Below are 16157 nucleotides of genomic sequence, written 5' to 3'. Positions count from 1 at the left end.
AAAGATAAAAGGTAAAATCAATATAGCAGTCACTTATCTCGAAAAGACTTCCGTCTCTAAAATGTTCGTATGTATGAAGTCGACTCACACGAATGGATACTCAAATAAAAATCGTATTTGTTCAAAACATTGTAACCTATATTTTCAGTAGAAAAGCTTTCTAGCAACTATATAGCAAGAAATAAAGTAATTAGGATGATAATATATAAAAAAGCGAAGACATCGATGGATAGTATAATTTGTAGTCATAATAAAAGGAACTAATACATGTTCTAAATGAATAATGAAACATATATCTCTTATCTAACGCTTTGTCAGTAAACGGCGCAATGGTAAATCCCACCCTATCTCATTTATAAGAAAGGTATACCATTACAAATAAAATTATTTATACTACTTGTATTGATCGGACAATTGTTCTTATTTTATTTGAACAACGTTTCCGTCGGGTTAGCGTTGGGCCGTCCTCTGGAATGTTGGTTGTTGTTTGAAAAAGAAAAGAGAAAAGTTACTGGCTTCGTAGATATTTTCGTATTCTTTGAGTTAGTCTCTGTTTTATGGCTATGGTTTCGTATATGTAAAAAATTGGTTGACAAAGGAGAGGCAACTCTAATAAAGATCGACAGGGGATTATCTCCCTTCCATCGCCGAAATTTGTAGGGTGTACTATGTTTGATTTTTCTACAATTAGGGCCCCCAAACTGCTATTAATCTCTAGGCTTGGTCTGCTTTGTAATGTTTCCTTGTTTAGTATATGTGCTGCCTCTTTGAGTCGCCTGACGCCCCACCTTAAATCCCTGTCAATTATTTTGACCTCGTTCCACAAAGGGAAGTTCGTTCCCTTTTATTTCCATATGTGATCAGCTAGTCCCGACTTCCCGAGTCACGGTTTTACGGTGTTCTTCTAGTCTTACTTTTAGGGGGCGATCGATCTCATCTTTGTATAGTTTAACGCATTCGTATGAAATCTCATATACAAAGTTTTTTTTTGTCATGAGATTTTAGTTCAGAGGCTTGACTCGTACTAGGTACTTTTTTGAGAGTCGAATCTTGAATATTGTTCTGATGTCATATGAACTGCATATTTTGTGAATTATTTCGGACTCAAAATGAGAACAATAGTCCGATCAATAGAAATAATATAAACAATCATCTAAATATTCAGAACTTAAAATAAAATTATGTTGCTTTGTTACAGTCTGTTTTTAGTGTCTAATATTTATTGTGTTTACTCCAAATACACTAAGAAATAAGAGCGAAGTTTGACATTAATATTGTTTATTTTTCATTTCATATATAAATTCTTATATTCAAACCTTTCTGTGTCAATTGAACAAATATAGACATTATGAGTGCTGTTTCTAAATTGTTAAATGACGATTTATTTATTGAAATATTTGGATCTTCAGGCAACTATTCTCATTTTGAGTGTAATTTTCTATAACGTTTCGATCAATGTCACTTCCGACGTTCTTCAGTTGTGTTATGTATAGGTCAAACAAAAGAAAGTGTCGATCTATCTATTTATCTATCTATCTAATTGGAGATATGGGTGAGAGATGAATGTGAAGAATGTTGAAAGACTGTCAAAATATAGTAAATCATATTGTAGACAAGTTTACCTGAAGGGCTGGTCAGCTGATCGGATCTACGTGTATATCAGGTTACCTGGAGATCATTGAGAGTTAGAGTTTGGACGTCGAGAAGAGCGGACGGTTTAACAAGTCGTCATCCCTTCACTGGGGAGAGGGGTGACGTGTCTCATAATGGCGACTTAGAATTAACCACGCAAGCAAAGATATTCACTTTCCATTCTTCTGCGATCGATACCTGGAAAGTGAATAAAAACTGTATAAAACCAACCAGCGTTCTTGGGAGTGAATGAATATTCGTCCAAACAGTTCCCAGCCTTCTCTCCAAGAACAAGATGAATTCCAGGTGGACCAAGATCAAAGACGCATGAAGGTATGTCCAAAATACATGTATCACACACACACACACACACACACACACACACACACACACACATATGAACAATTTTTTTTTTACATAGGCATCACCACATTATCAAGGCCCAGAGGCCACTCAAGGATAAGGGTTAAAGAGTGTACAGTAGAAATTGGACAATATAGTAATCATTAGTAATGAAAATTTGGTAAATTTGATAACTTCTATGGAACGGTTCATCAAGAACTTATTTACGTTAGACTTGAACACAACCATATTGTAGTCAGCCGGAAAGCAGGAAAACGGAAGACAATTCCACAGGCGTGCAGTTCTAAGAAAGAAGCTTTGTTCATGGAATCTACGTTTAGGTTTAGGCACAGATAAAGAGTGGGGGAAATTATTGATAGTGTTTACAGCTAGACGAGTGTTTCTTGTGAAAGTTTGGCGAGATTGAAGCTCAGTTGAACACTTGCCATGAAAATAACGATACATCAGAGACAAACTCGCAACATCTCTTCTGTGAGATAGAGGTTGCAAGGAAGAAAAAAGGGCATCTCCTACGAGGCTACGAAGTCTATTTTGAACTCTATCAAGGCAGACCAAGTCCTTTCTAGCAGCTCCTGCCCAGATGTGGCAACAGTATTCCATCCTTGGACATACCTGCCTCTTATATAGATAGAGAATAGCATCAGCAGTGAGATATCTACCGGATCGATAGAAAGATCCCACCATTTTTCCAGCGGCCTTGGCAACAGATTTGATGTACGTGTTCCATTTAAGATCAGGAGTAATGGTCAAGCCCAGAAGCTTGTCAAAACTTGAGGCCTCCTGAAGACGAGAGCCATTCATTTCAATTTAATTATATATAAATATAACATAGACTGCAACACAAAAATTCCAGGGTTCAAATAGTGAAGAATCACCAACAATAGACATTTAGTGACACGTATACACATCAGGATAAACCCTTCGTCCCAAGTACGCATATCAACATTTAGACGATTATACAACATACATTGTTTTATAGCCTTTTTTGTACACCATAATATAATAGTCGTGTCTTGTCAAACTTCAGAATATTTTTGTCGAACTCGGGAATCTGCATTGTATCTCGATGGAACCTTCTCAATTAATCAACGGTAGAATCCTATCAACCATGAGTAGCTAGAAATCATAAGTTATTCGCAATTGCATTTTGAGTGTCACCAGCAAAGACATCGTCGCGTAGTGGATAAAGTACTTTGTAAAATTCAGTTGTAAAGTTATACTCTTCTTGTAGTTGAAGTTTCAATCCCCACTGAGAGCGACACTTAAAATATAATTGTGAATTATTTAGGACTTCTACGCAGCTATGGTAAACGGAAAGAGAACATGCTATACTCATGAATTAAATAAAGGTTTCCGTTGGAAATTCTGTGCAGATTTCTCAATTCGTCAGAAAAATTCCCGAGTTCGACAAGATGCACAACGAGAAGTCAAGATATTCATTGATCGAAACATCGTGAAATAAAAACTGAAGATGAGAACAAAATACGTTCAATTTAAATGATCATAATTGTGAATTCTTTTGTTATTTTTAAGCAGGTAATTTTAAAAAAAAATAAAATGAACATCCGAATTCTTATCCTAACTTTGGCCATTTCCCTGATATTTATGGAACCAGTAGTTTCGCAATACCAATGTGTTCGCTTGTGCATGAAGTGCTTGACATCTAAGATATACTGTCATATTACCGCCGCAATTCCCACCGGCAAAGAACGGGACTTTTGCTTGAAGTAAGTCCCTCAATCTATCTATCTATCTCTCTATCTATCTATATAAAAGTGAAAGTGACTGTGTGTGTATCTGTGTATCTGTGTGTTTGTGTGTCTGTGTACATTTCTCTACGCAATAACTCTGTCAATTTTTAGTCGGCAGACTCGGAATTTGATATACAGGTTACTGATATTGGGAAAATCGATGTGATCGGTTTTTGGCCAGAAATTTGGCGATTAAGGGGTCAAAGTTAAACGATTTGACCTTTGAGAACTCTACCAAACTCCTCCGGCAATTTTGGGTTTACGCAATTGAAATTTTAGATATAAATGTCTTGGACATGGATCTAACTTAATAACTTGATTTGAGCCCAAAACAATAAATTATAAGGGGTTATAATAGGGGTCCATGTTTAAAAAAAATTTACCTCTGTGGTCTCTTCCAAATTTCTCAGAAAATTTCTGGTCTAAATATTTGAAATTTTACATAAAGGGTATTCAGAGATAGGGCAAGCTTATTCATCAGTTTGGGTAGAAAATTACTAGTTACCAATATATAAATGTATGTATGTATGCCAGTTTGCATGTCTGCCTGAAACTTCTTTTACCAAGATCAGTAGCGTTTTAAAGTTCGACCTTTCATACGACAAATATCGAAAAATTGGCTAAAAACATTAATATCTTCCCCTTCAACTAGGCACTTTTCTACGGGGGGGGGGTCACTTTTTTCGCCGATATTTTGAAAATTATCCTCTCCTTTAGGTTGTCTAGCTTAATTTAAAAAATGTCGCTTCCGGTTTGGCGGTGGTCGTAACAGCATAAACGTTAGCTTTTACCCCGTTCTTTTCCTCCTTTGCGGTACAGGTTCGAGCCTGCCTTCATACTACCACTTTTTTTTTGACTCAACATACACATCCAAACACCCGGGAAACGCCGGCCGGAAATGCTAGTATATATATAAAAGTATGCGCGTGTGTGTGTGTCTGTGTCTGTGTGTGTGTCTGTGTACATTTCCCTACGTAATAACTCTGTCAATTTTAAGCCTACAGATTCGAAATTTGGTATACAGGGTACTGAGATTTGGGAAAATCGATGTGATTGATTTTCGAACAGAAATATGGCGATTAAGGGGTCAAAGTTCAACGATTTGACCTTTGAGAACTCTACCAAACTCCTCCTACAATTTTGGGTCTAAACACGTGAAATTTTGGATATAGGTTCCTTGGAAATGGATCTAACTTAACTTTATTTGAGTCCTAAACAATAAATTTTAAAGGCTCATAATAGGAGTCAAAGTTAAAAAAAATTAACCGTTTTTTTTGTTTTTTGTTTTTTTTTGCTCAGCATACACCTCCAAACAACCGGGCAACGCCGGGCTGAACTGCTAGTTGTATATATATATATATATATATATATATATATATATATATATATATATATATATCTATAATATAAAGCTGAACGTCTGTGTGTGTGTGTCTGGTCACGAATAGGCTCCTATATGGTTGAGAATTATAGAAAACTGATCGCATATAATTATAGAAGATGTATCGAGACACAGGAATGGGTATGTTTGATCTGGCATAATGATGATTCATTAAAATTGTGGGGTCTGCGTACGCGCCTGATCCACAAAGTATGGAAATAAAAAAATTAAAAATATAAAAATGAACGTTTACAAGTGTTTTTGATATAGATGTACATAAGAATACTTTGATAAGTTTATGTTTTAACTTAAATAGGGATGGTATAATAAAATTGTGGGGTCTGCATTCGCGCCTGACCTCCATAGAATGGAAATAGGCACAAACTTTAATAAAGACTTTTCATATCTATCTGCGTAAGTATAGTTTGATAATTATGTTTCAGTTTGAAGAAATATGGTATAATAAAATTATGGGGTGCTCGTTCGCGCCTGACCTCCATAAAATGGAAATATGTCACAAAGTTTAACAAGGTTTTTTAATATAGATCCACAGAATATTGTGAGTGTTTCAGTGTGAACAGGTATGGTATAATTAATTATGGGGTTTATCTATTTTATTTTTACTTTCATCATATTTTGCTTTGGTTTAGATACCCCCAAATTCGAAGCTATCTCTTTACAACCCTTCCTTTTCATAACCTATCATACTTTCATAAATCAGAGTCCATTTTCCGTAGGCTGTTTTTGAACCCAGTCAACGACGGGCACTTTTGCTAGTATATCTATAAAAGTAAACGTGTCTGTGTGTGTGTCTGTGTGTCTGTGTACATTTCCCTACGCAATAACTCTGTCAATTTTTAGTTTACAGACTCGAAGTTTGATATACAGGATACTGAAGTTTGGGAAAATCTATGTGATTTGTTTTCGGCCAGAAATTTCGCTTTTAAGGGGTCAAAGTTCAACGATTTGACCTTTGAGAACTCTACCAAACTCCTCCGACAATTTTGGGTCTACACACTTGAAATTTTAAATATAGTTTTCTTGGTCATGGATCTAACTTAATAACTTGATTAGAGCCCAAAACAATTAATTTTAAGGGTCATAATAGGGGTGAAAGTTAAAAAAATTGACCGCTTTTTTTTGCTCAACATACACCTCCAAATACCCGGGCAATGCCGGGCACCTATGCTAGTATTCTATATATGTTTTATATGCTCTGACGAACTCACTGCACTTGTACTTCCCCTTACGTGCGTACCCCCTAAAAAACCCGTCTCGCAGCAAAATCCCACCTCTACATTGTAGAGGCCCATAGATAACAGAAAGCCTTCTACTAAAACAACTTCTTCCTGATACTGCTAGACATTGGAATTCTCGTTTCCTGCTTCCCTTGCTGTACTAACATGCAGACGTTTATGTGACATGAACGGACATCTTGCTTATCTCCAAAATAGTTTCCAGTAATAAATAGCAGGCCCTTACGTTATTTGAGGTAAAGGAGAACATAAAAAAGGATATGCACATTTATTTTCAATTGAAATATTCTGGAATCGAGTAAACATTTAAAATTGATATTATCTTATTATCTCTACTATTATATAAAAGTGTGTGAGTTTGTTCCTTATGAACTCGGAAACGGCTGAGCCGATTATTTTGTAATTTAACACGAAGGTACTTTATGTATCTTGGAGTGTTCTTCCGTAGGTTTTCTGTAGAAGGCGTTTGATTAGTATCGAAAATTGATAACCGAATGAATCCGATTAAAGAAAAGTTCGATTTTAACCAAAGTTAACACTTTTATACAACCCAAAATCACAGTGTGTTTGAGAAGTTTTATCGCCGCACAAGCAGAAAGGCCCAACCTATAAAATCATCTGCAGATTCTTTTATAAGACAGTGGCGCGTTCGAAATGACTTTCTTTTTTATAGCACAATGCCACCAGTTTTTTGTACGTTTAACTTTAATTAACATGATTATGTAAAAATAATGTTATAGAATCAATAGTTGTTTTTTTTTAATTAGATAGCGGCGCGTTCGAAAGAATGTTTCAGTTTAGAGTACAATTGAACTATGCTACTTAACTTTTGCATTTTAAGCTTTAAATGAAGCTATTATTTGCAAATCCCTATTATGTAAAAATAAATTTTGTCTGTGTCTGTGTGTGGCGGGGGTTTCGTTTGCTATGGACTCGAAAACAGTTTGGCCGATTTATATGAAATTTAACACAAGGTATTTTGTGTGCTTGGCAGTTTTCTTAGATAGAGGTTGTATCGGAATATCTTCGATAATTATCGATAATCCAACTAATCCGATAAAAGAAGGAACGGCCAATTTTGACAAGGGTTAACTCCTTACACAGCCTAACAGCAAAAGTGCATTTGAGAATGTTTTATTACCACAAAAGCCAAAAGGTTCGACATATAAAATCAACAGTAGGTTCTTTGATATGACAGGGACGCGGTTCAAATGTAAAATTAAAGCATAATAACAAGATATTTGATTTTTTTCATTTTAAACTTAAATTCACGCAATTATCACTGGGCAACCAAGAAGGCCAGACATATAAAATCAACAGTAGATTCCTTGATATGAAAGGGGCGCGTTTGAAATGATTGTTTCTGTTTACAGCGCAATTGAAACAGGATACTTGACTTTTACATTTTAAACATTAATAACAATGATTTTATAAAATCCACAATATGTGCTCTACACTTCAATATAGAAAATATATTGTGAACTAAGTCACTGCGTGGAGGCATGTGAAGCTTCCTCCCGGTGCACTGCGATGTGTCCCTAACTAGAGCAGGATATCAATCGATTTGATTAAAAAAATGGGCATTTTACCGATTTCGATGACAATTAAAATATTGGAGCATGAAACGTTCGTTGTCGATCATTCAATTCAGGAAAACATCGGGTCACCCTGCTAGCAATTTTATAAAATCGACAGTATATTCTCTACAGTGCAATCTAGACTACAATGTATTGGTTGTTTCACGACATATCAACCCTTTTCGGGTTATTTAATGACGAATCCAGTTATTTTGGAAACAGTTTTTATGCTTCAAGTTCTTTATATCTTCACATATTTATTTGTAGGGTTTGGTTTGGTTGTTTTACGGCTTATCAACCCTTTTGGGATTATTTATTGTCAAATCCCGTTATTTTGGATGTAGTATTCATGTTGTATCCAGTTATTTTGTAGAAGGTTTTTATTCTTCAAGCTCGTGGTATCTCCAATTACTAGTTTGTAGTGTTTGGTTTGGTTGTTTTAGAGTGGATTTTATTGTTTTTTCCCTGCTCTGCAGAACATGGATGAGTTTGGCAATGGAAGAAAAAAAAAGGGTTACAGTACTAATGTTTGGTACGTTTGAAGTTAGGAAACCAGTCAGGAAGTGGAAGAGATAGAAAGAAAAAGGAGGAAGGGAAGAAGGAACAGGGGGAAAAGGTGGGTTGTTGTTTTTGGTTTTAGTTTTGCTGAACATAATTAAGTTTTGCAAAATGGAGGTAGAAAAATGAAAAGCATCAATGTTAGGTGCATTTCGTCTCAGGAAGCCAATATCTTCAGACAGCCTGATCTGGTAGCACCAGCACAGTGTATTGTTGATTGAGTCACTGCGGGGAAGCACGCGGAGCTTCCTCAGGTTATACCGCGGTGGGTTCTCCAACAAGTGCAAGCAACCAATTAATTTGATTGAAAAAGAACGAATTCACCGATTTCCATGACAATAAACGTATAATAACGGGGAACATTCGTTGATATTCATTCAATCCCGGGCAACGTCGGGCTTCTCTGCTAATATTCTTATAACGAAGCACAATTAAGAACTCGATAAAAAATCTAACAGATAAAATTAAGTGCCTTACATTTTAAGAAAGTTGGTTTCAAATAGCCGTTTATCTAGCGAATTAAACTTTGCTTCGAACCAACTAATTTAATCAAAGGTGACATTTCTAATAGAAACACATATTTCGTTAAAATTTATTTCAACCGTTACTTAGTTCAGCACAAAACGAATGATTATATGAATTATTTTTCGATAATCACCGAAAATCAAGGGAAATAACTTATATATTAATTAAAGAATATCTAATATGTATCATCTACCATGCAACTAAAATGTTATAAATGTCAAAACAAATCAGATTGCGATGGGCCAATACCAATATGTTGGCTAATTCCTATAAAATTACCCTCGATTTGGATTTAGGAAAAGCGTAAGGTAGTCAAAGTATACAACAATTTTTCATCTTAAACCAGATTCACAGCGTCCACCCAATTTCTTCCCATTGAAATCAAATCTTAATCGATTGTTTGTTTTGTGTTTGCTCTACATTTTCATTAAAGGTCCTTTGAAGCACTAGCTTGGCAATTTTCTTTCAATTAAGACATGTCGACTAAGCATAAGCATCATTTGCAGATTATTGACAATACCACATGTTGATTAGTACTTTCTCTGACTTCTTGGTTGATAGTTAGATCTTTTTATTTGATCTCGAGTATTTTTCAAGGTACTATGAATCAAACACGTCTAATTTTTTCTCTTGACTGATTTTGAGATGCAAAATATCACTACAATATAGCAGCGCAGACAATGAACTCGGAAACGTCCAGGCCAATAATTTTTTAAATTTCACACAAATATAGTTGATTTTGCCTAGGAGTGTACTTACGTAAGAAAAACAAAGAGAAAAAGACCAGCCTATAAAATTAAGGGTAGATTCTTTTATAAGACAGATGTACACTGGAAATGGATGTTGGATATCAGAGCACAATAGAGTCATGCAACTTAACTTTTATACTTTAATTCAAGTGATTATGTAAACATAATTTCATTAAATGAACAGTTGGTTCTTGAATAAGACAGGGGCGTGTTCTAAACAAATGTTTCTGTTTATAATACAATTGAATCATGATACTTGAACTTTGCATTTAACTATTTATGTGAAGCAATTATTTCCAGATAACTTTATAAAAATCTAAGAGTATATTCTCTACAATGAAATGTAGATTACAATGTATTGTGTAATAAGTCACTGCGGGGAGGCATGCGAACCTTCTTCCCGGCACACTGCGGGGAAGGTCTCTAATATTTTAAAGGGGCTATTTCTGATGGCTATGACAATGCAGTTTTGAGGAGAACTTCGTTGGGTACGAAACAAGGAAGTAAAAGTAACAATGACAGTATTGAAGTATATGAATGTTTTCAACTATAGAATATTTATTTACCAACATAATATGTAGCGCCAGGATGGTAATGTAATATAAAGTGCCCGAAATCTTCAAGAGGAAGATTCGTTTAGTGTTAGTTATTGTTAAATTATACTAGAGTATTTATCATTAATAATATTATTATTATTTGATTATAATGTGTTTCATTTATATTGTTCACATATAATCTTAATACCATGTACAAATGCGATTCGTATTGTTGAATAATAGTGTACAAGGGAGACAATAACTGTGACCAGATATTAGAGTTAAGTAGAGTTACTTCCCTTGGGTAGTATTCTGTATGTTTTTATTTATTCATTTATTTTCTTTTATTTTGTAACTCTGAATATTTTTTAATTATTAATTTACTTATTTAATATATTTTATTACTTATTTACTTTAATAGTAATATATGATAAAAATGTTTGTTAGTTCTAAGTAGTTTATGTCCACTAATTGTTTTGTTAGTGTTCGTATGATTATATAAACGAAGTTTCAATTGAGCTTCGTTTTGTTGCTTATTTTGGAGTTGTTGTTTTTTTTTTACTAACAATGATTCTTTAATTCTCAAATTATCTAGACCTCTTTCAGTGGCTATTATTCTTATACATATATCTTTGATAGCGTTGTGATATTGCGATAGGTGTTTATGGAATGAAGACGTATTGGTTATTGTATGTTTTTATACATATGTGCAATGACCTAACTGTTCTACCGATGTAGAATTCATTGCATACCGGATAATATATTAGATACACAGGCTACGTGCGATTACATTAACCTGTGTTGCTGATGAGCAAATTTGGTAAAGTGTACAGATCGTTGTTGAGGGGTATTCTAATTCAAAATAAGCGCTGTCTTCGTGTTTGTCTGAAGTGGATATTTTTTCTTTTCAATACGAATATCTTATGTTATTATATCGTTAAATTGTAGTAGTTGTAGTAAACAGGCGAGCGAGTGCATTGTTGACGTTTTCTAGAGTAGATAGGCTATTGTTTAGCATCTGCAGGGTATCCGTTCTGCCTTAGTATTTTTGAAAATATCTACCGGAATTGATCTTAATATTTTTCGCTAGTGTATTTGGGATGTATGTGGTTCGCTTAATTATTATTTCATATTAATCAATATTTTATTTTAGTTAAAAAATCTACAACAAATGTGTTTGCAGATTCGATCATAGTATTAATATATTTCTTAGCTTCATGTATGAAAACCATTGACGCTATTTACACTCAATCAACATTACACTGACAAAGGTTGTCGTAGTTTCATATATATATATATATATATATATATATATATATATGTATATATATAGGATTGATTTGTAGTTTGCTTGAAGCATTGTGTGGGATAGGTGTGTAAAAGAGATTTAGAAGGCTGTCACAATGCGAGGAATGAATTATAGTCGCTGTTGGTAAGAGGAGACGAGAACAAGTGGCGATTTACAAATTAATAAGTACATACATATATATATATATTTTTTTTTTATATATTTATATATATATATATATATATATAAATAAATGTTTAGAGGTACAGAATTTGTATATGGTTTTAAATAAAATACTAGGCGGAAGTTTCTCGAGAGCTCTTTCGGCTATCATCTCTTCAGGAGTAAATCGATAGCAATCTAAATAATATTGTAACGAAAATAAAGAGTTCTATTGGGGAACTTATTTAATGTGCCAACGTACGGGGACATTTATTAAATTTATTTACGTTTAAAAAACGATTAAAAATGTTGGCACAACGAAGGAGAAAAAAAAAATTCAAAGTTCCCCAAAGAGAAACAATGCGTTTGATGTTTCTTTTTGCCGGCACAAAGAAGGTTGACGCACTGCGATAGAGACGGCCTCCAAAATCTTTAAATGGTTTTTGGAGTCCGCTCTATGTAGCACCTCGAATCAATCTATTTTATATCTATCGGCACAGCACGGGTTGTCAACCAAATGCTGGCCAATAGCAGAGTCCAAGGCTGCAGAAGGAGGGAGACCACCGAACCCCATTCTCCCTTGTCTGATCTTCGATCGATATATATATATATATTTATCCAGTTGTATGGTAAAATGTCTTACTTGTAAGCCTATGCGACGTATTCCATTATTAATTTCGGAAAAATTTTCCCTTTTCAAATGGTGTGCGTAACAGGTCGATTCAAAGCATGCATATATATATGTATATATATATATATATATATATATCTACTTCAGAATAATATTGCTTATATATTAAAAATATAAAATTATATGTTTATTAAAAACATCTTCACCGGACCGATGTATTTATCGTATATCTCCTCGAACCAAAGAGATACCAAGTGACCATGCATACTTCGGATTATTACTCTCACTTCAGGATTTACAATTTAATTTGGATATGAAGTTCAATATCCTTTTCATTCTGAACCAATGTATCATTTCCCTTACTCCATGATTTAAAAACTTTACAAACTTTTAATTATGATTTTCTATGTTTATTATATTTAGAAAATTGGATATAAACCATTTTAATGTTTGCTAATATTTTTCCTCCAAGGATATGGATAAACATCGAAAACCTATAGGTAAAGGAATTATACTTATTGAAATGTAAATCTTTGTCTTACATATAATAAAAATTTTAGATTTGAAATTAAACCGTTTCACAGCATAAAATTTAAATTACTAAATTATGATTTATATATATATATATATATATATATATACATATATATATATATATATATATATATATATATATAGTAATTTATAAAATATATATGGCGATTAAGCTATACTGAATATCCCGCGTTTCATCCACTCTAGGATTCTTCAGGCTTATGCGCATAAGCCTACCTACGTATTGAGCACTTTTGAAGTAAATACTTGTGTATATTAATTTTATGTGAGTAAATGAAGTAGTTGTATATATATATATATATATATATATATATATATATATATATATATATATATATATATATATATAGTTGTTGGAACAGATTGTAAATTTTTTTTTAAATTCCATTCTTCGATGATGTATGAACTTATTCACACGAGTATTGCAATAACACACCACTAACGTATTGCCAAACGTACAATGTAATTTTTGTGGTAACTGCTTTGCTCGTAACATTATGTGTAAACGTTATCTTGAATGTACAGCCCCTTAATTTCTAAACTATATTTAATGTCGCCATTTCTTTACCATAATGTGTAAATTTCATCTTGATTTCCAAACTATATCACAGATACCAAGTGTCCTATTAATATGAAAGTCAATGTTCGATTTCCAAATTAAATGAATAATTAATTTTTACTTTTAATTTGTGTATTCTTAGTTTTAGTCATTACATATAGTTTTAACTTAATAGTAACAAAATTAGATACATTTGGGCAGAATGGGTTAAGAAGCCAATTGCGAATTTCTTATGACATCTATCAGTTATGACGTACGGAACGAGAATTTGCTATTCCTCTGGATTAAAATCAGAAGGTTCAGTAATAGATAAGTTTGTCTATGAATTGCGAGATTCTGCATACTTCAGCCATGGTCCGGATGCAGGTAAATAAATAAAGTACATGCGAAATTTTTTTAGCTCAAAACATCATACAAATATCAATGTTTAATATTATTTTTTTTATCGTTTCAGATATTGTTACCCTACCGATATAGGTGACACATTAAAGACCTGAAAAGAGAACAAGATTCAAGTTGTATTGTTATAATAAAATATGAGAATGCGACTTCACTTAGAAAGTTTAATATTATCTTTTTTTTAAAGACATTTTTCAATAAGTGATGTTTCCAGTCCGAGGCTTTATTTTTTAAATAAATACTATTATGGCATGTGTTCTCAAGAATTTATGATCTATTCCATACTTCCTTTGTTCCGTTGGTCTAATGATCTCCGTCAATTAACTGTTTTTTGATACATAATTTGAATACAGCTTCCTATTCCAATAGATTCTTTCCAATAACAGTGACGTTGTGGAACTCTCTTACTGATCACTGTTTTCCTTCTACCCACAAACATCTTCTTTCTAAAAGGAAGGTCAACAGGCATCCCCTGCATCGGCGATAATCATATTTCGTTCTTGTTAGCTCCTTATATCAAGTGGCTTCACCCATTGTCTCTTGCGATTTCCATTAAGATATCTCGGGCCTAAAATATAGATGTTGTCATTAACAAAATAGTCAATATAACTGACTAAACTTCAAATGATTCGTTCCGGGTTATGTTTACATGTTATAATTTTTAAATAAAGCTCTAATATTTTGAAAATAATTCACCAATGTCAGCGGTCAAGGTTCCGGTCTTCGTATTTTTCGCTGTCCATCCGACAAAGTTAGACACAGTCAATCAACCGAAAACCACATAACTCTTTATAAACGCATATAAGATATCAACGGATACACATTCTAGAGCCAAAACAATGAAAAGAATATGCGGCTGTCCTAGCCCTAGAAATTAGCTCTTTTTGCTTTTTTATTACCTAGGAAATATCGCGAATATTACATAGCATTATTAGTGTGTTGAAAGAAGAAACAAAACTGCCACTTACGAAGAAGAAAAATACACTTTCGCAAAGAAAATGGATTGCATTTCGAATTATTTCTGCACCAATTCTATACTAAATGGTATAATTTGAGCGATTGTTAGTGGCTTGCCGGCATTAGATGAATGTTATAAAGAAACAAAAGATATGTGGCTCAGATAAAGAACTGATATTAGAAACCGTGGCGTATTTTAAAGACGAATGCCGAGAAAAATATATTTAAAATGAATTAAATGTATGTATAGTGAGAAAAATATATCCACTAAATATTTTGAAATCAAGAAAAGATTTTTACTCTTACTTATTTTGCAATAAGCAAGTACGTTTATTCTTGTCTGTATTAGAATAAAAATAAAAAGGTAAAAAAACACAATCGCTTGAATCATTATATAACTCGTGCATCAATTGAACAAGAAATTTATTTTTATAAAGACAAATAATAAAAAAGTCAATACAGGTCCGAATGCGATTAATTGAAAGAAATATTAAATAAAAAAAAACTACTTACATTTTGAGTTTTACAGGAAAATATAAATTAAGGATCAATGCTTTGAACGACGACATTTTCTTTTAGCATAAATATTTGTTTTTCTTTTAGCTTTGAAAAACTTTACAAATAAGGATACAAATATTTTTTTTATAAAAAAGTTGTTATTTTCTTTTTTTTTTTAAATTTGTTTGAAAATCTATTGAAAATAGTTATTTTGGAGCCTTTTTCTTCTTCTCTGAAATCTTGCCATACTGAGGAGACTTTAAGAAAAACAGTTCAACGTTGTCCTTTACTAAGGAAAAATTGTTAAAATCTGTATACAAAAATGCTGAACTCCCTTGCTTAAAATATATAAATACGGCTTTTAATATTCTTTTTTTTAATTTATATTTGAAATTACAATCTATTTGAGCTGAAGAAATCTTTCGTTAACTTCCTTTTTTAGAGACTACTCTGAAACAATCTTCTTGCTTCATTCTTTATATATATATTTTTTTTTTTGATTATTATTTATCTTTACGATAAATAATTAATACTCTTTTCATAATTTAGTCACACAGAATACAACTTTTCAGATATAAATTTGAAATCTCTTGGAACGCCATTAAAAGGGTTCTGAAAATATTATTGGATCTCTTTCAAAATATTTAAAAACAAATATTGCAATATTTTACTTTTTCTTAATGTTTTGACTATCTGTCCAAATATTTAATCCTTTATCCAGGTAAATTTCCTGGTAGAAATTGTTTTTACGAATAGACATCAAAAGCTCAAATAAATCAA

At 32.9% G+C, this 16157-nt stretch overlaps 1 long non-coding RNA gene across 5 annotated transcripts in view; it reads left to right on the top strand.

The window, feature by feature from the left end:
- Positions 1-14174, top strand: part of LOC145283759 (uncharacterized) — a 28281-nt gene extending 14107 nt beyond the window's left edge. For 4 of the 5 annotated variants that reach the window (XR_013868737.1, XR_013868736.1, XR_013868739.1 and 1 more), the window contains 2 exons: positions 3529-3722; positions 13978-14174. This is a non-coding gene — a long non-coding RNA (uncharacterized LOC145283759). The remainder of the gene's footprint in view (positions 1-3528; positions 3723-13977) is intronic. The other variant, XR_013868738.1, reaches the window with a different exon arrangement.
- Positions 14175-16157: the final 1983 nt, after the last annotated feature.

The sequence above is a fragment of the Euprymna scolopes genome, chromosome 8 (genome assembly GCF_053919585.1).
Source record: "Euprymna scolopes isolate OS-2025 chromosome 8, ASM5391958v1, whole genome shotgun sequence".
Lineage (NCBI taxonomy): Eukaryota > Metazoa > Mollusca > Cephalopoda > Sepiida > Sepiolidae > Euprymna > Euprymna scolopes.
This window is presented reverse-complemented; position numbering and strand designations above follow the sequence as displayed.